Here is a 23,246-nt window from a genome sequence, read left to right on the forward strand (position 1 = left end):
GGGCACTGGGCCCTTAAAATCGATGCTAAGTCGTTGCATCGGTTGGGTTGCATGTATGAGTATACCATCTGAGGGGCGGAAGAACTGAGGTTTTAATTCCGCACAAAGCCGGCATTCTGAGCATATTTTCTTTACATCTCCAGTGGAAAAAGGGAGATTCCGTGATCGTACGAAATGTAGCATGCGCGTAATGCCAGGATGACACAAACCATTGTGGACATCCATGAGAGTGGAGGATGACATAGTGGAGCAGAATGCCCGTGTGAGGGTGTCCGGGGCCACATTCTCCTTGCCAGGCCGATAGAGAATGGTATAACCAAAAGAGGCCAGTTCCATCCTCCAAAGTTGTATTTTATTATTCTTAATTTTGGTTCGTTTTCGATTATCGAGCATGAAGGCGACTGATCGTTGGTCCGTGATCAATGTAAAGTGCTGGCGAGCTAGAAAATGGTTCCACTTCCGTACTGCCTCTATGATGGCTGTGGCTTCTTTCTCAACCGGAGGATAATGTAGCTCGGCACCTTGTAAGGTCCTGGACATAAATGCTACAGGACGACCTTCCTGATTCAGAGTAGCCGAGATCGCCACCTCCGAGGCATCACATTCAACCACGAAAGGGAGATTCTCATCAATGGAGTGAAGAGCCGCTTTCTCCAACTGTTTTTTGAGAAGGTTAAAGGCTGCAACAGCCGCTGTTCCCAGTGGAAATGATCTAGCATGCAGCAAGGGTTGGATTTTGTCCGAAAAATGAGGAATCCATTTAGCGTAGTATGCAAACAGACTGAGAGCCCGACGTAAAGAAGCTGGATTCTTAGGTGACGGGAGCTCTTGGAGCGGGCGAAGTCTTTCTGGGTCTGGCTTAATGATACCATTGCCTACGCAGTAGCCAAGGATGTTGATGGTCGGTTGCGACTCAACAGATTTGGATTCATTCAGGGTCAAATTACGGCGATGGAGGGCATCCCGAAATTTTTGGAGGTTGGAGTCGTGTTCCTGTTGATCGTGACCTGCAATGGTAATGTTATCAAGATAGGGAAAAGTGTCCCTTAGGTTTTCCTGCTTAACCAGGCCATCCATTGCCCGTTGAAAGACAGCCACTCCATTAGTAACCCCGAATGGGAGGCGACGAAATTGGTACAGCCGTCCATTAGCCTCAAAGGCTGTGTACTGCTTATCTGAGACCTTCAAGGGTAACTGATGATAGGCACTTTTTAAATCGTAAGTTGAGAACACTTTGTATTCGGCCAGTTTATTAACCATATCATCAATGCGTGGCAATGGGTAGGCGTCCAAGTCGGCATATTGATTGATGGTTTGCGAATAATCGATGCATAGTCGCTGTTTGTGAGGTTTTAGAGGGTTCTTGACAATGACGACTTGAGCCCGCCAGGGCGACGAACATGGTTCAATGATATCCTCTGCTAGAAGTTGAGAGATTTCAGCCACAATAAAAGATTGGTCTTCCTGATTAAAGCGCCGCGATTTCGTTATTATCGGTTGGCATTGAGGCGGAATACTGGCAAATAATGAGGGTTCATCAAGTGAAGCTGCTGATAATGCACAAAATGGTAATTTAGACGGTATATTAGAAATAGTAAGTCCGGGTTTGGATCCACCAAACTCAATGGTGAGTTTCTTATGCTGTTTTTGGAAGTCCAGCCCTAAGAGGAGATCACTACATAAGTCCTTGAGCACCGAAAGTCGGGTGGAGGGATACATACGACCATGAAGTGTCATATCAACAACACAAAAGCCGGAGATTCTGGTATTAAGTGATGACTGGGCCATCGCAATTGCCTGGTCCGATGGGAAGACATGTAGTTTCAATTTCGCAACAATCTGTTCCTTAATGAAACTACCAGTACTTCCTGAGTCAATTAAGGCATCTAAGGTATGCCCTTTAATTGAAATTTTTGTGGCTGCATGAGACAGGTTCTGTGGGCAAGCAGCTGTAATTGGTGTCGTTGCACAGAGAGTGGCTAAAACTCTCAGTGTGCTTCTTCGGGAGAGAGCTCGAGAGGAAGCTTGATAGGTCCTAGCTGGAGCATCTTGATAGGCCCTAATTGGGGCAGTTCGGTAGGCCTTAGCTGGATTGGCCCTCGTAGAGGCCCTTGATAGGCAAACTTTAGCAAAGTGTCCTTTTTTCCCGCAATAACTGCAGATTGCATTGCGAGCAGGGCAGGTTTTCCTAGGGTGAAAAGCATCTCCACAAAAGAAGCATTCCTTCCTAGATTGCCAAGAGGCTGCTAAAGTGGGGTCGTCCTCCTCTTCTTCATCAGAATTATCAGAATTAGATTCCCCCATGATAGGGTTCACCTGAGACCGCTTGAATTGTCTGGTTGCAGCTACAGCAGCAGATCGAGATCTGGGCAGCTGATAGAGGTCTGCATTTCTCTTTGCCAAATCCAGTGAACAAGCTAGGTCAAAAGCTTTTTGTAGCTCAAGTGTTTTACTTTCTAGTAGACGCTGGCGTATAAATGGAGAGGCAATCCCGCCGATGAAAGCATCACGAATCATTTCTTGGCGGTACAGCTCAGCTGAGGCTGCCTGAAAGTTACAATCTACGCTGAGCCTGCGAAGTTCTTGCAGGAATTCGTCAATTGATTCCCCTGGCCCTTGTCGGGCTGTGGCCAGTAGATGTCTAGCATAGACCTCATTTGGGGTCTTCGCATACAGTTTCTTAAGTGCCCGAATCACCTCTTCGTAATTATCCCATTCATCAACATATTCGAACACTTTTGGGGTCACATAATTGACAAGTATCTTCAATTTAGCAGGAGCATCCGCTTTACATTCATCCAGAAAATTCTCAAAAGTACGATACCAATGCTTCCATACCCTGCCAGCTGCTGGTGTATTCGGGTCCAAGTCCAGACGAATAGGTCTAAGGATTTTCTCCATGATGGGTGGTTCCCTGGATCCTTAACTTCCGAGTTTGTCTGAAGGTCTAGTATTTGTCAGTGTAAATATTAAGTTACTTAAATTGATGTAAGAAAAAGGAGACTTACCATCAAGTAACTTTAAAGTAAGCTTTAAGTAACTTATAAACACACTATATACACAAGAGAGGTCTTTACCATGCCTCTGGTAGAAGCCTCTTACAATACTGAACAGACCAGTATTTATACCAGTCCAACAGGAAGTGACATATGACAGGAAGTGAGGTATGTACACAGTTCATAGTTCATAGTTCACAGGAAGTGATGACATAACTTCCCGGAAGTTATCATTTTTATCACACTTCTCTTTCCCCATGACCCGGGCCAAACAGCATGACCGCGCATGTGGCTTTGCTAGGATGGCGGGCTTCCCCATGGTGAAGGGTGCCATTGACTGCACGCAGGTGGCATTCTGGGCACTGCATAAAAATGCAGAGGTATTTCAAAACTGCAAAGGCTACTACTCCTTAAATGTGTAGTTTGTCTGTGACCACACACAGCTCATACTCGGTGTCAATGCCCACTATCCTGGCAGCAGCCACGATGCTTTCATCCTGCGCCAGACTGGTGTGCCAGACGTTTTCCAGGCACCGCATCACCCAAGTGGATGGCTCCTCGGGGACAAGGGTTATCCACTCTGCACCTGGCTGATGACACTGCTCTGTAACCCCAACACCCCTGCCGAGCTGCGGTACAATGAGAGCCATATCGCCACCAGGAACATAATTGAGTAGACGATTGGTGTGCTCAAGTAAAGGTTCCGCTGTCTGGACTACTAAGGAGGAGCCCTGCAGTACTCTCCTGAGCGAGTCTCTCTCTTCATAGTTGTATGCTGCATGCTTCACAACCTGGCAATCCTGAGGACCCAGCCAATACCACCAGGGATTGGTGCACCACCTGAGGAGGAGGAAGAGGAAGAGGAGGAGGAGGATGAGGAGTATGAGGAGGAGGATCAGCAGCAGCACCAACGTGGGAGGGAGGCGCACAATGTTGCCAGTGCAAGGGCAGTCCGTGAACAGCTGATAAGAAGCCGCTTCTAGGCCCTTACTCAGAAGATGACTTCTGGCATGGAGAACAACATCATGGAAAGCAACCCGCACCTCCTATTGCCGGCCAAAGCTGGAATGATTCCAAAGACCAAAAATGTAAATTTTGAATACAAAAACTTTTTTATTTAACAAACTCTGTGTGTGTCATTTATTCAGGACAAACAATTAGAAACAAACACAACAAATCATGAACTAACAGAATTCGTTCTCACAAGATGGAGATAAACAGCAAAATAGTAAACAAATGTAATCACATGAACCTCGACCTTTACCACAAACATTCCCATCATTTCTTTAGGCCTCCTACTGTTTGCCCTTCGAGGGTGATCTCCATCCTCTGCGCACTTCCCCCTTCCCACCCTACTGCTCCTCCATAATGGGGCCCCAGTGGCTGTAGCAAGGCTGGTGGAAGGCTGCTTAATGTCAGGTGCAGAGACTACAAATGCCCTTGAAGGATGCCCTCGACCAACTCTGGGCCTGGAGGCCCTGGCTGCAGACTGCACCAACTCTGCATGGGCGGCAGCAGTCTGGGCTGGCTGTGTTGCAGGCGGTGGCAAGTGCAATGGGGAAGTGACAGTGGTGGAAGCAGGAATGCTGTCATCCTGAGAGAGGACAGTACCTTCCTGCTCGACCGACACACTGGCACTCCCACGGGGCAGTACCTCAGCATCCGGAGCTATCTGCTCGAGCACAAATTGGTGGCCTGCTGCGGCGCTGTGAGAGCCCCGGGGTAATGTGGCCAACCCAGTGACGATGGCAGCAGTCAGTGCATACGTGACATCAACCTGAGACTGCATGAGAGCCGTCTGAGACTGGATGGCACCAGCCAATGACTGAATTGCAGCACTAAGCCGTTGCGTTGCATTGGCCTGTGCTGCAGCGGACTGCTCCACACTCCGAGCCAGTCTATCCATGCTTTCGGGCACCCTTGCCACTGCACCCATGAGCTTAGTGTGCACGCTGAAGGCCTGGCTATTCATGGCCGCGATGGCGCAGTCCTCATCTGAATCCTGTGCAGCAGGACTCACTTGCCTACTCGCCCTCCAGGGAGCTGGCTCCCGAGCTTCCCTACCCCCATGGTGTTGCTGCAGCCCGCTGGGTCCCGGAGCTTCGCCCTCATCAGACCCTTCCCCCCGCTCCCCTCCAGGGAAGGCATGGTCCCAGTGTCGGAAAAGGCTCCCTCAGGAGACGCAGTTGGTGAGGCTCTGGCTTCCTCTTCCTCCCCGCCTGGGGCGTCGCTGCCACTGGTTGGTTGAGGGACAGGCTGGTCAGCTGGTGGTTCGCTATCTGAAAGCAGGGAGGTACAAGAGTGGTTTTAGCGTCAGGACAGGGGGGCAGAAAGGGAGCAAGGACTGGAGACATTTAGTAAGTTGGATTGAAAGTGTAAAAGGCTGGTGTTGTGAGAGACAAGTGGAATGAGAGAGGAGAAAGCTGATGAACATACCATTGCTGTCCTCAAGGGGGTCGACATCTCCAGCGGCCACGGCACCTATGATCTGGCTGGCAACGATCCTGTGCATGCGCACCTCCAAATCGGTGAGGGGGTGTAGGTCAGCTGGCCCTCCTCCCGTGCATTGCTGCTCCTGCCTGTTATGAGAGAGCTTGGCCTGCAAGAAAAAGGACAGCGTCTGAGTGAATGTGCAGCCATGTGCTTGCTTGATGTGCCTCCCATAGCTGAATAGCCCTTAATATATGCAGCCATGTGCTTGCCTGATGTGCCTCCTATAGTTGAATAGCCCTTAATGTATGCAAGGTGTGGAATGTGCGTGTGTGTTTTATGAGATGGCCATAGGTCTTGGGTGAGTGTTGGGAATTTGGGGTTTTTAAACCCTCTGGGCACAGAGTGAAGTTGAGATGGAGGGAAGTAGAGGTATTGAAAAGCAGCCACTCACTAAGACCACCCGAGTGAGGTTGTTGAACTTCTTACGACATTGGGTGTGGGTCCTCGGCACCAGGCTTCTCGAGGAGACGTGCTGAGCCACCTCCCTCCAGACTCTTCTGTATTCACGGGGCAATGGCCTCCTGCCACTCTGTGGGTAGAGCAATGCCAGTCGCCGCTTCACAGCGCCATCCAGAGCCATCAAGGCCTGGTCGCTGAAACGCTGAGCTCTTTCCCTCAGCATATCCATTAGTGGTTCCAGCACAATTACTATCGAGGTCTCTCCACGCCGAGATTCAAGGCTGCAATGAGCAGGGTGTTGATGGAGAGCAAGATCGACCATCCCCTTTAAGAACTGGCCAGTGCCAGTCTGTCTGGGTTCCATTGCTAACTGACATCACCTGAGCTTTGGTAGCACTCTGAGGTAGCGCCTCGCTCCTCGGCGTTAACGCCTTAAGAGAGGTGTGTATCACCTGATTTAGCGCTCCAATCACCTCCAGGGGCAATCGAGGCCAATTTTGCAGTAGGAGGCGATAATTAGCACCGGGCGCTAAACTTTGCACCTGGCCAATAATAGCACCCTAAACGGGGTGATACCGAATTTCTCCCCCTTAAGGTTTTGGGCAAGAGATACAGGGGGGGGAGTGAGGAAAAACTAATTTTACGCAGCGAGTGGTGAGGACCTGGAACTCGCTGCCGACGGAAATGGTGGAAGCGGAGATACTCAGGGGGAAAACTTCAGTTAGTTTGCACCTCCCGTTAGCACCTTAAGAGGGCGCGAATGGGGAGCAAAGCAACTGGCGCCCGGGCGAGGCGATATCTGCGCCTCTCGCGGAATTGACCGGACATTTTGCGGCGGCGTTAAACAATACCGCCCGATCTCCTGCGCACGCAGATCTTGATGTCATTCGAGCATGCAATGCCCTTGGGGCGCCCCAGAATGGAAATTGAGTGGCGCCCCCCTCCTTTCCGCCTGGCGCTACCAATGACAGGTAGACTGGAACGCTACCCCGTTGCTGTGGGGCTGGGGGGGGCGCTATTTAAAGGGGGCCTCTTCCTGGCTTTTTCTGTGGTAGACATTTTTGCACCACTCATTCTGAGAGAGAGAGAGAGATTTTGAGAGAGAGAGAAAGAGAGACTTCTGCATTGAGTCAATGCTGTCTGAAAGAGTTTTGGCTTCTGACCATAACTTTGCAGATACTTTGGTTTTTGACCTTCATTACTTTGATTGCCAAGTTACTATGGGGGCTGCAATGAATGGGGGTGTCGTCCTGCACCATCACATTCGGAGGGCACAGAGACGCAGAGAGAGAGTGGCAATCAGGGCCAGACGGAGGAGGGCCAACAGGCCTCTGTACAGGAGACCTTACCCTCCCAGGGTATTTCGCCAACAATTCTCCTACATTAATATGTCTGAGGAGCAGTGTTTGCGAAGGCTGCGCTTCAGCAAGGAGGTGGTCACTGAGCTCTGCCACCTGCTGCAGCCAGATCTGCAGCCTCAACTGAGGAGCAGGATGTTTCTGTCGGTGGCAGTGAAGATAACAGTGGCTCTGAACTTTTATGCCACCGGCTCATTTCAATCAGCTACTGGGAACATCGCCAATATCTCCCAGTTCGTGGTGCATTGCTGCATCTGTCAGGTCACAAATGCCCTCTATAAAGGGAGACGAGAGTACATCTCTTTCCCCATGACCCCGGGCAAGCAGCAAGAACGTGCAATGGGCTTTGCTAGGATAGCGGGCTTCCCATGGTGCAGGGTGCCATTGACTGCACGCATGTGGCTTTGCGGGCGGCGCATGAGAATGCCGAGGATTTCCGCAACCGAAAGGGCTTCCATTCCTTAAACGTTCAGTTGGCCTGTGACCACAGACAGCTGATACTCGCTGTCAATGCCCACTATCCTGGCAGCAGCCATGATGCATTCATCCTGCGCCAGACTACTGTGGCAGAACTTTTCCAGGGACCGCATCACCCAGGTGGTTGGCTTCTCGGGGACAAGGGATATCCACTGTGCACCTGGCTGATGACACCGCTCCATACGCCCAACACCCCTGCTGAGCTACGATACAACGAGAGCCATCAAGCTACCAGGAGCATCGTTGAGCACACAATCAGCATGCTCAAGCAACGGTTCCACTGTCTGGACCATTCTGGAGGAGCCCTGCAGTACTCGCCTGTGCGAGTCTCCCAATTCGTTGTTGTGTGCTGCATGCTGCATAACCTGGCAATCCTCAGGACCCAGCCAAAGCCACCGGGCCTTGGAGCACCACCAGAGGAGGAGGAGGAAGAGGAGGAGGAAGATGAGGAGGATGATGATCAGCAGCACTAAGACAGGAGGGAGGCCCACAATGTCGAAACTGGAAGGGCCTTCCGTCAAAGGCTCATAGCAAGCCGCTTCTAGGCCCCTGCTGAGGAAATGTCTTCTGCCATTGAGAACAACATGAATGAAACCAACCCGTAACCCCTAAGCTGGCCAAGGCAACAATGATTGCAAAGACCAAACATGTACATTTTGAATGCAAAAATGTTTTTATTTTACAAACTCTGTGTGTGTCATTTCTGCATGATAAACTAATAGAAAGAAACACAAAAAGAACAGTCATTAACATAACTGGCTCTCACAACCTGGAGATAATGTCCAAAACACTAAAAAAAATTTGACCACGAGCCTCGGCCTTTAATAAAAAAATAAACAACATTTTTGCCCTTCGAGGGTGATCTCCTTCCCTTGCGCACTTCCCCCCTTCCCACTCTACAGCTCCTCCGTAATGGGACCCCAGTGGCTGCAGCAAGGCTGGTGGAAGGCTGCTGATTGTCACAACCTGAGACTGCAGATGCCCTTGAAGGACGGCCTCAACCAGCTCTGGGCCTGGAGTGCCCGGCTGCAGACTGCACCAACTCTGCATGGGCGGCAGCAGTCTGTCCTACAGGCGGTGGCAAGTGCAGTGGAGAAGTGACAGTGGTGGCAGCAGGAATGCTCTCATCTTGAGATAGGACAGCAACTCCCTGCTCGACTGACACACTGGCACTCCCAAGGGGCAGCACTTCAGCATCCGGAGCAATCTGCTGGAGCACAGATTGCTTGCCTGCTGCGGTGCAGTGAGAGCCCCGGGGAAATGTGTCCAAACCAGCGAAGATGGCAGCAGTCAGTGCTCGCGTGGCCTCAATCTGAGTCTGCATGAGAACAGTCAGAGATGCACTCATGGCAGCCAGAGACTGAATTGCAGCACTAAGCATTGGCGTGGCATCTGCCTGTGCTACTGCGAAGTGCTCCACACTCCTTGCCAGTGATTTAATGCATTTGGGCACCCTTCCCATTGCACCCATGAGCTCAGTGTGCCTGTGCACTGCCTGGGTGTTCATTTCAGTGAGGAGCCGCTCCTCCTCTGCGTCCAGTGCAGTAGGACTCGTTGGCATACTCTTCCTCTGGGGAGAAGGCCCCCGAGCTTCCCTACCACCATCGCGTTGCTGCAGCCCGCTGGGTCCTGGAGCTTCACCCTCATCAGACCCTTCCCCCCTGCTCTCCTCCAGGGAAGGCGTGTTCCCAGTGTGGGCATGGGCTTCCTCGGGAGAGGGTGGCACTGATGCTTCGGCTTCCTCTGGTTCCTCGCCTGCAGCTTCACTCCCACTGGCAGCTTGAGGGCCCATCTCCTCAACTGGTGAATCACCATCTGAAAGCAGGGAGGTACAAGAGTGGCTTTAGCATGAGGACAGGGTGGCAGCAAGGGAGGAATGAGTGCAGTGATTTAGTAAGTTGGATTGAAAGTGTCAAAGGCTGGTGTTGTGAGGAACAAGTAGAAGGAGAGAGGACAAAAAGGTGATGACCTTGCCATTGCTGTCCAGAACGGGGTCGGCATCTCCAGTGCCGACGGGACCGATCACCCGGCTTGTCACAATCCTCTTGATGCGCACCTCATGATCGCTGAGGGGTTGCAGCTGAGGCTGCCCTCCACCCATCCATTGCTGCTGTCTCCTATTATGAGATAGCTTGGCCTGCAAGAAAAAGGACTGCACCTGAGTAAATATACAGCCATGGTCTTGCCTGATGTGCCTCCCAAGCGGCATCTGTGAAGAGAACAAACACATTAATGTTGTGGGTGTGAAAATTTTGAAGGAGGGCCTACACCTGAAACAGCAACTTGTCGGCTCTCGCCACAGATTCTACCTGACTTGCTAAATATTTTCAGTATTTTCTGTTTTTAATTTCAGATTGTCTACCAAAGAATTTGATATACCTTAAATAACTACAGAGACTGGTAGTTATAGCTCAAACAGTTGGCTTTTATTAGCTTAGAACTGGACAGAACAGAACACACATGTTAGCCTACTGATCAGCTTCTCATCACTACTAGGAGGCGGAGCCAGGGCGAAGTAACAGTATCAGGACAATCAATGGCACAGCAGAGTGGTATACAGTACATCAGCATTCCTGGCCAACCAAGAAAACCGCAGGGTTACAATAGAGTACAATAGGAAACTATACACAGGTAGAATAAGGTATATACTTATAAGACTTTTTTCACCACAGAATTTAACTGCTCCATCATTGAATTAATTCTATATGAGCCAATTCCTACATGGTTATTTTAATTTTCTCCTTGGAAATCTATTAGATCTTTCTCTGAAATCTCAATAATAAGGCCTTGACAACATTACTTTGCGTAGAAATGGAAGAAAATGGCCAAAATACTTTATCAAGACCTCAACAGGATACATAGGATTAGGACTATTGCTTGTGTGGAGGACAAACACCAACCTGGACTGTTTGGGCCGAATGGCATGTTTTCATGTTGTCATTTCTATATAATTATATGTAACAATTGTGAGAGGCTTATTAGATCTTCAAATTATGCAAATATAGCAGGCCGATGATTTTCCATGATTTGCCTGAGAAATGCACAGATAGCAATTTAGACTCCAAGGAAAATGGATTCAACTATGAATAATTCTACAAATAGGCCAATGCTGCACAACCGCAGGCAATCAGTGACTGCAATGTTAGGAAGCTTGGTGCCAGCAGCTAGGTATTCAAGCCTACACTTGCCTGTACCACATAATTAGTCCTCACATTGTGTAAATGATTAAGAATGAATAACCTTGCATTTATTCAGCACATAATTACATTCTTAGGACATTCCAAAATGTTTTCTAATAAATGTATTACTTTTGATGTGCAGTCATTGTAATAGAGGCAAATACATTGCACACAACAAGGTCTCACAAACAACAAATGAATGAGTTCCTAATAATCATGTACCGGGGGTTCCCATCAGAACCCCAGGTGCATGTTGCTATGATTTTCCATCCATTAATGCACTCAAAGGTGAAGGTAAAAACTTACTTCAAGAAAAATGGTCAGTGGAAATTCTGGAAGGACTGTGCCATTATTCAGTATTATACTGTGCATTATAATAAACCATCATTATAAAGCGGCATAACAACTGATTTTTAGTGAGCAACACAATGGAAGGTGTATTAGTTTTAATATTTTTATATGGTTCTTCTGATATTCAAAATGAAAGGAGCAAAACAGAAGATCAAGTGATTGCCTTCGAAATAAGAATTCTGACGAATATATCAGATGCATTCACAATGAAAAAGTGCAAGTAGCGGAAATATTTTAACAATCTTTAGATTCAATAACACTAGATTTCCTAGAGAAAACATTGACACAGAGATGAATAACTGCAGGTGAAATGTCAAATCACAGAGAGGCCCCAAATCAGTCTTCAATGGTTATCTTAACATGCCTTTGTTAATTTGTGAGGCGCTTGTCATACAAAGATTGAATCTAAAACAAGCCTGTTATTTGTGAGTGCCTGAATACATTTATATTGGTGCAGATTAATTCATATCAGAAACCTTACTAAAAAGTGTCAGCTTTTAACCCTAGCATGTAACTAGTTAATGCTTTCTACTGTACTTAAGTATATACTACCAGGGAGAACTCCCCTGCTCTTCTTCAAACAGTGCCGTGGGATCTTTAACATCCACTTAATAAGGCAGATGGGGGCCTCAGCTTAATAACTCACCTGAAAGACAGCGGCCTAGGAATTCACTGGCCTTAGCGCCGCTTTTGAGGCGCTAGAGGGCCTAGCGCCGAAGTTATGGCCAGTTTAGAAATTGACAGGGGCCCTAAATCGGCGTTAGGCCGGTAGCGCTGCGCCGGCACCGATGACGTCATCGGTGTGCGCAGCATCCCGGTTGCCATGGTAACCCGCCCAAACTCGGAAATTGAGTTGCGGCCGCCTCGCCCGTGGCAGCCGCAAGCAACGTTCTGGCAGAGGTGCCTTACAGAACTTTGCGCCGGCGCATTAAAGGCCCCGCGGCGGCCGGCCGCTTTCCCACCGGCCGCCTGGCCGCAGCTCCCTCCCCGGACTTCCTCCCCCCCCCCCCGGAACAGAAGCAAGCCCGGCACTTGTCCGAGGTGCCGGGCTCATTTTTAAAAAGATTATCGCGGGCCGCGGCCGGGTGCAGGCAGCTCCTCCTTAACGGAAGGAGGAGGCCTGCACTTCCCGAGCCTGCCGCACCGCAGTGGGCACCGCAGCGCCGGAATAGCGCCGCAATGCGGCGCGTGGCGCCAGTTTTGAGGCGCTGAGACCCCTCAGTAGCGCCGGCAGCCGTTTGGGCGCGGCGCTACTGAATTTTTGGCGCGCGCAGGGGGACTTAGCGCCGGCACTAACTTCCGGCGCTAAAGCCCTCGCTGCGCCAAAACCGAATTTCTAGGCCAGCACCTCCGGCAAGGCAGCACTGCCCCAGTGACACTGAAGTGCCAGCCTGCATAATGTGCTGAAGCCTACCGGACTCAGGCGAGAGTGCTACCAACTAAGCCAAGCTGGTACCATTAAAGGCAAGAACAACTGCAATGCAACATGCAGGCTACCCCCATTATAAATGATACCTGTTAGCGTGTATATTTCCCCGTTATGTGTATAGTTTTTCAAAAGGCAAATTGTTTGCTGTTCATTATGCTGGAAGCTTGTCACGTTGAGTGCATAATAATAGGAATAATTTTCAGTTAAGTGCATAGTTTTATAGTTGAAACCTTTCCTCTTCTCACCATTACAAATGCTAATCTGTAAATTGTTCATTTAACTTAATAGTCAAGCCAGTCTAAAAAGCAACCTCTAAACTCTTTCAACAGTCCTAAGCTATCCTATTATTGTAAGTATTCAACAGCACTTTACAAAATAATTATCTTTGTTCCACAGAATATACTTATAGATTCCTCTTACAGCAAACTCTCGGCTGAATGTGAAATGGTAAAAGTCCATGATAGTCTGTACAGTAGTATGCACAGTATTTATAGCTGTATTATTTTATCTAAAATAAATGGAACTGAAGTCTGTTAACTGGAAATTAAAGAATAAGGGAAGCCAAGGAGGAGAAAAGACCCTTTCATCTACTAAAGCTCTTTTCTCCCACATTCAGGGCTCGATTTTGCCAGGGCCGAGGAGGCGGGATTGGAGGCGTGTGAGGTGTTAAAATCGCAAAAAATGGCATGCAGGCCCGTTCCCACCTCCATCCCACCTCCGAGCAATTTTCCCAGAATCGGAGTTTCAGACCCCATTTCCATCCCGCCTCCAAAAAGCAGGATAGGCCCTTGAGGCCCTTAACAACCACTTAATTGCCTTTATAATCCAATTTTGAGAGGCCTTTCTGATTTTTAGACATTTCCCCCATCCTACACGCCTCCTCTGGAACACACCAGGTAATCCTGGCAACTTCACAAGTGGATTGCTTAGTAACAGCTGCAGCTCCACCATTAAAAAGGAGGTTTCAGCAATCATCATTTGAAGGTGGCAGAACTTTGTTGTCTCAGGTCTTTGGGAACTTTTAACAGGCCTACTTATTATTGTGGATGTTTGGCGCCTGAGACCCATCTCCAGTGTGACCTCCTAGGAAACCCTTCTCCCCACTTTGACTGAGCACTTCCTCAACTGAGGTATATAGCAGAAGCATGGGAACCATTTATTTCCTTTCCTCCTGGACATCAGATTTGGATGAAGACCAGCCGCGGCAGCAGCAGAACCCTGAACAACAGCAGCACCAACACCAGGAACAACAACAGGAGTGCCAAGCTGCTGCTCACCCACCTGAAACTGCACAGGCCAGAAGGCGTCAGAGCGCAACCACATTGCTGCCCGGGATGGAAGGGACGCGCTCATGTTGGCCAGATTTGCTTAGCCTGCACAATCAAACACTTTTGCCTCGCACCTTCTTACCAGAGCATCAACAATGGACAAAAACCTGCGGATTCCTATCACTCTGACCACCATACTGACAATTGCAAGTCACTCTAAGCCCTCAATGTGGAAGTCCCATTTGCGAAATGACACAGGCCACAACTTCAACAGTTTGCCATCAGAAATGTTTATCACAACAAGCAGCTGATGGCATTACAAAAATAAACACAACATAACCGAGTGACTACCCTTATAACTACTTGTGCATTATCTTCCTCTTACATGTGCTCCTACGTGGTGCTTCCCCTGTGGCTACAACAGATGTGGCGGCCCCTTGCTCACTTTCTTGCTGCCCCTGTCTAGACACCTTTGGCGGCCGTCCTCTGGGATTGCAAACCAGTGAGGGCTCAGTAACAGTCTGCTGCTCCTGTGGCTGTGCACGGGATGAGACGCCCCTCTCAGTTGGGTGAGGACTCTGGTGGCGCTCTGACCGAGGGCTTTGCAGTGAGCGCTTGGAGAGGAGCCCCCACTTCCTTGTTGTCTGCCACCAACATCGCTCTCATGGGTCAGCCCCACTTCAGAGCTAGCAAGTGGCTTGACAGCACCTTGCTGAACTTCAGGGGGGCTATGAGGATCCATTTCTGCACTGGAAGTCCTACTCCAGAGGACTTCCATGAAGGTCTGGTTTCTATGCTCAATAGCTGACCATCGCTCCTCAAGAGATGCCAGTCTATTCTGAACAATGACCATGTTTTCAACACTCTGGTGACTTAGCTCCTCCATGGCCGTAGCCATCCTCTCCTCTACCATAGCCATCCTTTCCACAGAGGTTGCCATCCTTTCCGTGGTGATGCATTCATGCACCAATGCCTCCACAAAGGCTCTGCTCATGTTCGCGATGGAGTCCTTCATTCATTCCACACTCACAGCAACCCTGGAGACAAAACCTGACAGAGACTCCTGCACCTGTTCCTGGAGTTCCAGCACCATTCTCCTTCTGGATGGACCCAGAGGCACAGGGTCAGCATGCAGCTGAGTCGTGCTGGCAGAGTCCTGCGCCCTCCAACAAGGACTCTCCACTGCTGTCCCTGTCTCCACCATCTGCTGATGCTCACTTGTGAGCCATGATACACCAGGTGCCAACACTGCTCTATCTCGCGAAGGTCCCACCGAGGTGTGACTGTCTGCGCTGGTGCTATGTGCGCTGAATTCTGCTGATGCTGCACCCTCAGAGGTTGCAGCTTCCTCTGAGGAGTCTGGAAGCTCAGGCTCTTCCTCCTAGACAGTGGGGATGGGGGCTTTCGATGGTCCTGTGGGGGAGTAAAGGAAAGAGTTAGAGATGTGAGGTCAAGGTTACATGAACATTGAATGGTGCAGATGATCATAAGTCAATCTGTTAGAGCATCAAATTCATTATCAGTGACTCATGCAATGTCAATGAGAGCGATGCCAAACTATTCTGTCACCTGCTTGCTGTGATGCGCCCGTCTCTCCATCCCCCACTAGGGAATCCTCCTCGATCCCAGTGATTTCCAGGGCTGCCTCCTCCCAGGCGGTGAGCTGGGCTACTGAAGGTGGCCCTCCTCCTGTCCTCGCTCTTTCCCTCTTATTGTGGGCTCTCTTTTCCTGCAATGAGGGACACGAGTGGAGTTTGAGTGAGAATGAAGGAGTGAGAGTAGAGAATGCATGACATAGATGTTTAGAAGGAGACAAAGGGCCCTCCCTGTGTGTTGTAAGTTGTTGTTGTTGTTGCATCACAGTGATAGGGAGTGTGAGGGCTACATGATCGAATAGTTAAGTGAATGTGACCCTAGAGACAGAGGCAATGGCTAAGGGTACAGGGATGTAAGTGTCAAGTGGGACGTGGAGGAAGAAGTTGGCAAAGCAGAGTGCTGCTGAGGAGAAGCGATGGGGATCAGGTTGAGGGTGATGGGAAAGTCATACTCACTTTTCCTGTGCGGAGAAGGTCATGAAACCTCTTCCTGCATTGCAGCCAAGTTCTGCGGCTCTTGATATGGAGTTGACCTCCTCGGCCACTTGCAGCCACACAGCTTTAGTCTGCTTGCGTGGCTTTTTTCTCCCTGAGGAAGGGAAGAGCACCTCCTTAGTAGATCTTGCTCCCTGCACCAGAGCTTGGACGGAGGGCTCATCAAAGCGAGGTGCACACTTTTGCTTGCTGGTGGACATGGTTGGTAAATTAAGTCCTTCATACAATTTCCAAAGCGTTTCCAGTCTCCAGAAGATGCAAAGCTGCATGCAGGTCTTAAATCCAGCAGCATTGATGATGTAATCGGAGGCGACTTTCTGGATGAAAAGACTCATTGGGCCAGGGGTTCCCACACGCTGGAAATCAATTGCCTAATTAGGGGAAAATCGCAATTTTTCAACACTTCACTTCGGAGCCGGGGTCCTGACATGATTCCCACCCGACACGCCCCAGTCCACCCACATTGGCAAAATCAAGCCCTCTAGCTCCCCCAACCTAGTCTCCAGGTGCCTTTTCAACACCCTGAAGTCTGTGGGTTGGATTTTCCTGTTTTGTGGTGAGTCGAGGGTGTAAAATGCCTACTGCCTCAAAAATGCCAGTCTAATATAGCACCAGAATTTTCTTGCCAAAAGAATCAGCAGTCCCCTTGAATGCCCGTGAGGAGCCAGCTCCACCAAATTTAAATAGGGACACGTGGATGTGGCTAATCTGCCCAACCAATTTTCCACAACTTCAACCCCACACCCATCCCAAACGATTACCGCCATTATTTAACTGGCAGTAAGAGAACCAGCAAGGTATCTGCTTGCAGGTGGCCATTTTATTTGCTGCAACTGAAGGCTGGTATTACTTTGCCTGTATATCAAACTATTTGATCCTTTGGAGGTTTTACCAGGACTTTTGCTGTTACTCTTAGCTCTATAAAAATGCAGCTTTGGACTGGGGATATAGAATTCCCAATGGGAATCCTTCTATTCCTTTGTCATGAAAAAGAGCAGGATGAGGAGATGGAAGAGGCTAGGTTGGAAGCTATTATGAGTGATGCATTACAGAAGAGGTTTGTTCCCTTCATGCAAATACCCACTCACCAGGGTTTACAGACCAAGAAGGTGTTAATTAGACTTTTCTAAATGTCAATGTGTCAGAAGGCTATACTTTCCCCTCCTGAATGCTAGTGGGGAGATATATCAACTTCTGACTGAAGACCTGCAGCCCACTTCCAGCAGAAGAGCATTGTCTGTCCTAGTCATGGTCACCACGGCATTAAATTTCTTTGCAACTGGCAGCATCTGGTGATCTCTGTCACATTAGTTAGGCAGTAGCACACCGCTGCATCAAGAAGGTCATGGATGCTCTAATTAAGAGGGTGGATAATTTATACCTTTCCCAATGGAATGAGAGAAATAAGGGGAGAGAGAACTATCCAGTCCTAGCAGGGTTCCAACAGGTGCAAAGAACAATTGCAGAATGCATGCGTTATGCAAAGCCCCGTATGACGACTCCTTCAATTTTATGAACAAGAAAGGCTTTCATTCAATTAGTGCACGATGCTAGCCATATTATCCTGTATGTGAATGCCGAATATGTCATTTTCACCATGTGATAATTTACCATGCCAGCCTCATGACTCAAAAACATGTGTCAGTACCATTGACTCACAATTACAACTATCACCTTGTAAAGGAATGAGCCATACCTATTCAGAAAAATACACCATCCTATGAACAGAATTTTGACTTTATTAAAACATGACAAACTGGGTTTAAAAATCTAAAAGCCTCAATGACACAAAGCTGTAAATACAGGCTTCTGAGATAAGATGAGTTGTTAACACAAAGCTGTAAACACCATACAAGCTTTTGAGATGAAATGGGTTGTTGACACTGAAACAGTAGCCCTATTGAAACAGCAAGTTGGAGGTTCCTAAAGGTCTGGAGCTTGGAACAAACACAATGGCCATGCCCAGTTTAAAGTGTTATAAATCAACACTTTGGAAAAGAATCACAGAACATTAAAGAACCATATGCCTTCATACATATGACATCAAATGAAAAACAGGAGACATAAGTCTATAATATAACCAACTGAGGTAGCTAGGTTAATGTGTTTTTGATTTACATGTTGTAAAAGATACAAACAGAAGTCTTTGTAAATATGACATCAATAGATGCACCAAGCAATCACATTGTGTTTGTGTTGAACTTGGAATAACTAGGAGACATGACGTCTGCTTACAACCAGCTAAGCTGATGTAAGAATTGAATAGAAGCCCTCCGTAAAAATGGCATCAAATAGATACATCTGTTATTACCGTTTTTTATGATAAGTTTTAAACACCTACACAGCAGACAGAATTCTGCAAGCTAACAGCTGAATTGACAGTAAGAATAGAAAGAAGTCAACAGAAAGATGACTAGAGATAATTAACTTACATCAGCAGAAAACTTCAAAGGATATACCACTGAAAAAAGAGTATAAAATATGGAACTTTCAAATAGGAAGTCAGAAGTCACTGAGAGGGGCAAAGTGATTCTCAACTTCAGAGGCAGGCTCTGTAAGTTTTTAACCCTTTGAGTCTCGGGGATCAAAAAGGTACTTTTATTTGATTTTGGTGGATATCCTGGATTAGAAATAAGTAAGAAATGTAAAAATGTAACAAAGTTAAGATTTTAGAATAAGGATCTCTGATGATAAGAATTGTAAGCTATTTGTATTTTGAACTGTTAATATTGCCACTGAATCACCAGCTGCTAACTACATGTCGGTTCTTTAATAAATCGTTATACTTTTAGAATTGTATCACATAATACTTCTGTATCAAATTCACAAACTCAATCTCTGTACACTCTTTGGTGAGGAGTTGCAGAATTCTGGGGGGGGGGTTTCCGGACCCTCATAATATCAGGAAGGTTACAGTCTAGTTAAACTTATTAAAAGTGCTATCTGGAGGATGGTAACATCTTCAAGTTGTTCCTTTCCTTTAGGGAGAGATAGTCTGGACCTTTAGACCCAATTAAGTGTCTTATAGGATTCGGCTATCTCTAACTTTAGTTGAAGGTGAACGTCTGGGGAATACGCCTAATCTGGGGTAGCCCAAAATGGCTAGGGCTAGTAATTATCCCTTCACCCTGTAGTGGTGGCTTCCTCAGAGAGAGGAGGACAACAGATACAATGAGGTCCATACAATTACAGGAATTGCTTTTGAATAGACTATAGGCTCAAAAGTCATTGTAGCTTGCTGCATACTACATAATATCGCAATGAAGAACGGCTGGCTCTGAAATGGTGATGAAGACAGGGGAAGCACCGCCATCCCACAGCCTGAGGAGAGTGCACAGGACATCCAGCAATCAACAACTAGAAAAAGGAATATGCATCAAATAAAGGTACAGAAATCCACATGAGTCCCCTGTCATTGTCATCCCAAAAGTTACAAGCATACACAGAAATTAACTCAGAAATCTATGTCACCACGTCAAGATGGTGTGACTTGGAGGTGATGGTGTTCCCAAAATCTTGCTGCCCTTGTCTTTCTAATTGCGAGAAGGTTGAGGGCTTGGGATGCATTGTTGAAGTAAGCTTGGTAACATGTTGCAGTGCATCTTGTCGATCGTACATAATACAGCCATAATGTACTCGTGGTGGAAGGGGTGGATATTGAGTCCAGTGGCAGGGGTGCAGATCAATCAGACTGCTTTGTCCTGGATGGTGTTAACACTTCCTGGTTACCACTTCCTTACCCTGCTACTCCCCCCAGATTTCTGCTTGCCCGCCCGCCTGCCTGCCTGATGTCCCATTTCCCTTCCAACACCCAGTAATGGGATGTGTTGATTCACTGTGGAAGTCTATATCAACTTTTACACTCTGGATAGAGAGAGGCCCAGTGAGGAGAAAGACTTGGTGTATCAGATTTCTGCCCATTTTTCCATGTGTCTAATGTTCCAGAAACAGGTGCACACAGGCATTAGATTAAAGAACATCAGGGTCTATATTTCAACCTCTCCTTCAGTGGGATAAATGAACATCTCAGCCTTGAAATTCTGCAGCAGTTCTCCCAGTCTCCCATTGTAACTTCAGTGGGAGCCTGACAGAAGCCCTGTAGAAATAATGTAAATGGCTGTTTATGCTCTTTCTCTTGGGCTTCTGCTGGTATTTTGCCAAAGCTATGATAGGAGAGCAAGAGAACCCACATAGTATTTAAAGGCATCATTTATTTCAATTGTTCAAAGACACAAGGGTTAATTCCATGATCTTGCTCTCCCAATGAGGAGCTGCACTTGTACAGATTGCCAGTAGAAATTTATAGCTACAATATTGCAGTTATTTCTCTGACCTGCGCTCCCCCAATTGTGGCTTTCCTGCTCAGAGTGCAAAACTAATTCTACAATTTCTTTACGTCTCTCACAAGTCTAACCAACAGTTATCACTTTTTACTGTTAATAGTTCCATCCTTCTTCTTTCTTCATCCATTGACATTCTTGGCCCATTAACTCTTTTGGCCTGAAATGGAATGTCTGTGTCTCTTCTGTTGTTAACGCTGCTTACAAGAAGCCTAGATCTTTCATCCAGGACTACTCCTATATCAGTGAAGATATTCTAGCACCTCTCTTGCACTCCTGGAGAGAATACAAACTAAAAACTTATCTGATGACCAATCCCCCTTTCACCTCCAACCTGTATCCTTCAATCACACAATCTCTCTTTGTTTCTTTGGTACTATTATGTGCAGTGCTCCTCTGAACTTGTTCTTCTAAGCTCTAAATATATTTCTCTACCTACTCTTCCACCTCCCTCTGGGTTAAAATCAAGTGTTACTGCACAGTTTCCTGTTTCTTACCTCACTCCATCTAAAATCTTCAGGCTTTTAAAACCTAAGCTTGGCATCATCTATTCGCTACTTCAAAATTCCATAATCCCTCATTCCCAATCCCAATGGGGAATTGCACTCACACAGTCAGTATATACCTATTGTAAGATTCATCATAGCCTTGAATTTCTATCTTGCCAGAAATTTGTGTATTGAATAAACATGTAGCACACCTATATCAAAAGTTTAAATGGATTTGCAGTGTCTCCAATTACTGTATTTTTCAATAGCAGATGAATATGCCACTGGCCTTTAAATTGCACCATTAGATAAACTTTGTTGTCTAGTAAACTATAGATTTTATTTTAAATCCAATAGTTTCCTATGGCCCTGAATTTCGTCAATGTCAGTTACACCCTAGTTGAGCCGGAAAGTTATGCCATTAACCATAAGAGGGAATAACATGCAAGTTTCCTGGGTAAGTAAATTTGTATTTGAACAGGTGTAAGATCTGTCATAATTCATGAATAACACGAGGTAAGAAGCTAAACCCTCAGGAAATTTGAGTGCAATAATGGTATAAATACTTAAAACACTCTGCAGACGCCTATCTTCAGTAAAACTCTGGGAGACCGACAGGTAAGATTGCAGCCCAAGGTTTTCTCTTGCAGTCCTGCACAAATTTCTCCACGGGATCTTTAACGCACATCTTTATTTTATGTTGGCAGCAACATGACATTTCAAGTTGCACATGTACCCACTGGGCACAAACACAGAAGAGGAGGGAGAAGAACAGTGAACTTCTCTGAGGAAGATCATGATCTCCTCTTGCAAGAGGTGGCAATGAGGAGACACAGCCTTCTGAGACTACGCTTCTGCATGCACGGCAGACCAGTAAGCCATGTTACTAAGAAAGAGCTGGCACTGGCATTGTCGGCCATCTCCCTCCCAGGATAGCATAGCAGTCCAAGAAAATATTTAATGATCTTACCAGATTGGCAAGGTAAGGCACTTAGTGGGAGAAATTCAGTTGCTTAGCACCTCCCGTTAGCGCCTGGTGGAGGCACTAACGGGATACCAATGAGGTAGCGCTGGGGCGAGGTGAATCCAGTGGCACACGCCAAATCCAGTCACCCCTTAGTGCCACCGCTAACAGTTAGTGCCTGGGGCTTTAGGCACGGTGGCATAGTGGTTAGCACTGTTGCCTCATAGCGCCAGGGCCCCGGGTTCGAATCCGGCCTCGGGTGACTGTCTGTGTGGAGTTTGCACATTCTCCCCGTGTTTGCGTGGGTTTCCTCCGGGTGCTCCGGTTTCCTCCCACAGTCCAAAGATGTGCGGGTTAGGATGATTGGCTATGATAAATTGACCCTTAGTGTTAGGGGGATTAAATACGTGGGGTTACGGGGATAGGGTGGGATATGTGTTGGTGTAGGGGTTACGGGGATCGGGTGGGATATGTGTCGGTGCAGGCTCGATGGGCCGAAATGGCCTCTATCTGCACTGTGGGGTTTCTGTGATTTCTGTGATTGTGAGATCATAATATCAGTGAGTGTGCAACGCTCGCTGAGCACCCGATCTGCCAAATTGATTATTGCCCCCTGCCTCAGCGCCTCGCCCCGACAATGACAGGAAGAGGAGACGTGAAGCAGGTGGATGGCAGCTCCAGGGGCGTTACTTAAAGGGATCAGTTGCAGCTGTCAGGTTAGTGCTGTTTCACTGCTTCCTTGTCAGTTTTTGATTGTGCAAGAGTTTAATTCAATCAATTAAAGGTTCTTTAGTATCAGGAGTGTTTGTGGCTACTAAAAATTTGTTACATTTATTCTGACAAAATTTCAAAGTGCTACACATCGTTACATTAATGGGGGCTGTACTGGCAGTCGACCTCGCCCTCCAGGATCTACTGCAGAGGGAGCAGAGGCAGCGAGAAAGACTGTAAAATGTGGCCAAAGGGAGGAGGAGGGCCATCAGGGCTCTCAACAGGAGCCTTACCCTCCAAGGGTATTCCGACAGAACTTCTCCTACCTTCAATTAAGTGAGGAGCAGTGCATTTCAAGGCTCCGCTTCAGCAAGGATGTGGTCACCAAACTCTGCCACCTCCTACAACCAGACCTCGAGCCTCAGATCAGTTTGACCACGGCTCTCAGTGGCAGTCAAGGTCACCGTCACCCTCAATTTCTTCGCCAGTGATTCCTTCCAGTCTGCAACAGGAGACATAGTGAACATCTCGCAGTTTGACGTCCATCATTGCATCCGGGAGATCACAGAGGCTCTCTACAGTAGGAGAAGGGACTGCACTTCCTTCTCCATCACCAGAGAGAAGCAGAATGAATCTGCATGTGGCTTTGCCAGGCTAGCGGGCTTCCCCATGGTGCAGGGCACCATTGGCTGCACCCATGTGA

This window comes from Somniosus microcephalus, chromosome 7, assembly GCF_052327205.1.
Source record: "Somniosus microcephalus isolate GS21.2 chromosome 7, FLI_Smic_1.0, whole genome shotgun sequence".
Lineage (NCBI taxonomy): Eukaryota > Metazoa > Chordata > Chondrichthyes > Squaliformes > Somniosidae > Somniosus > Somniosus microcephalus.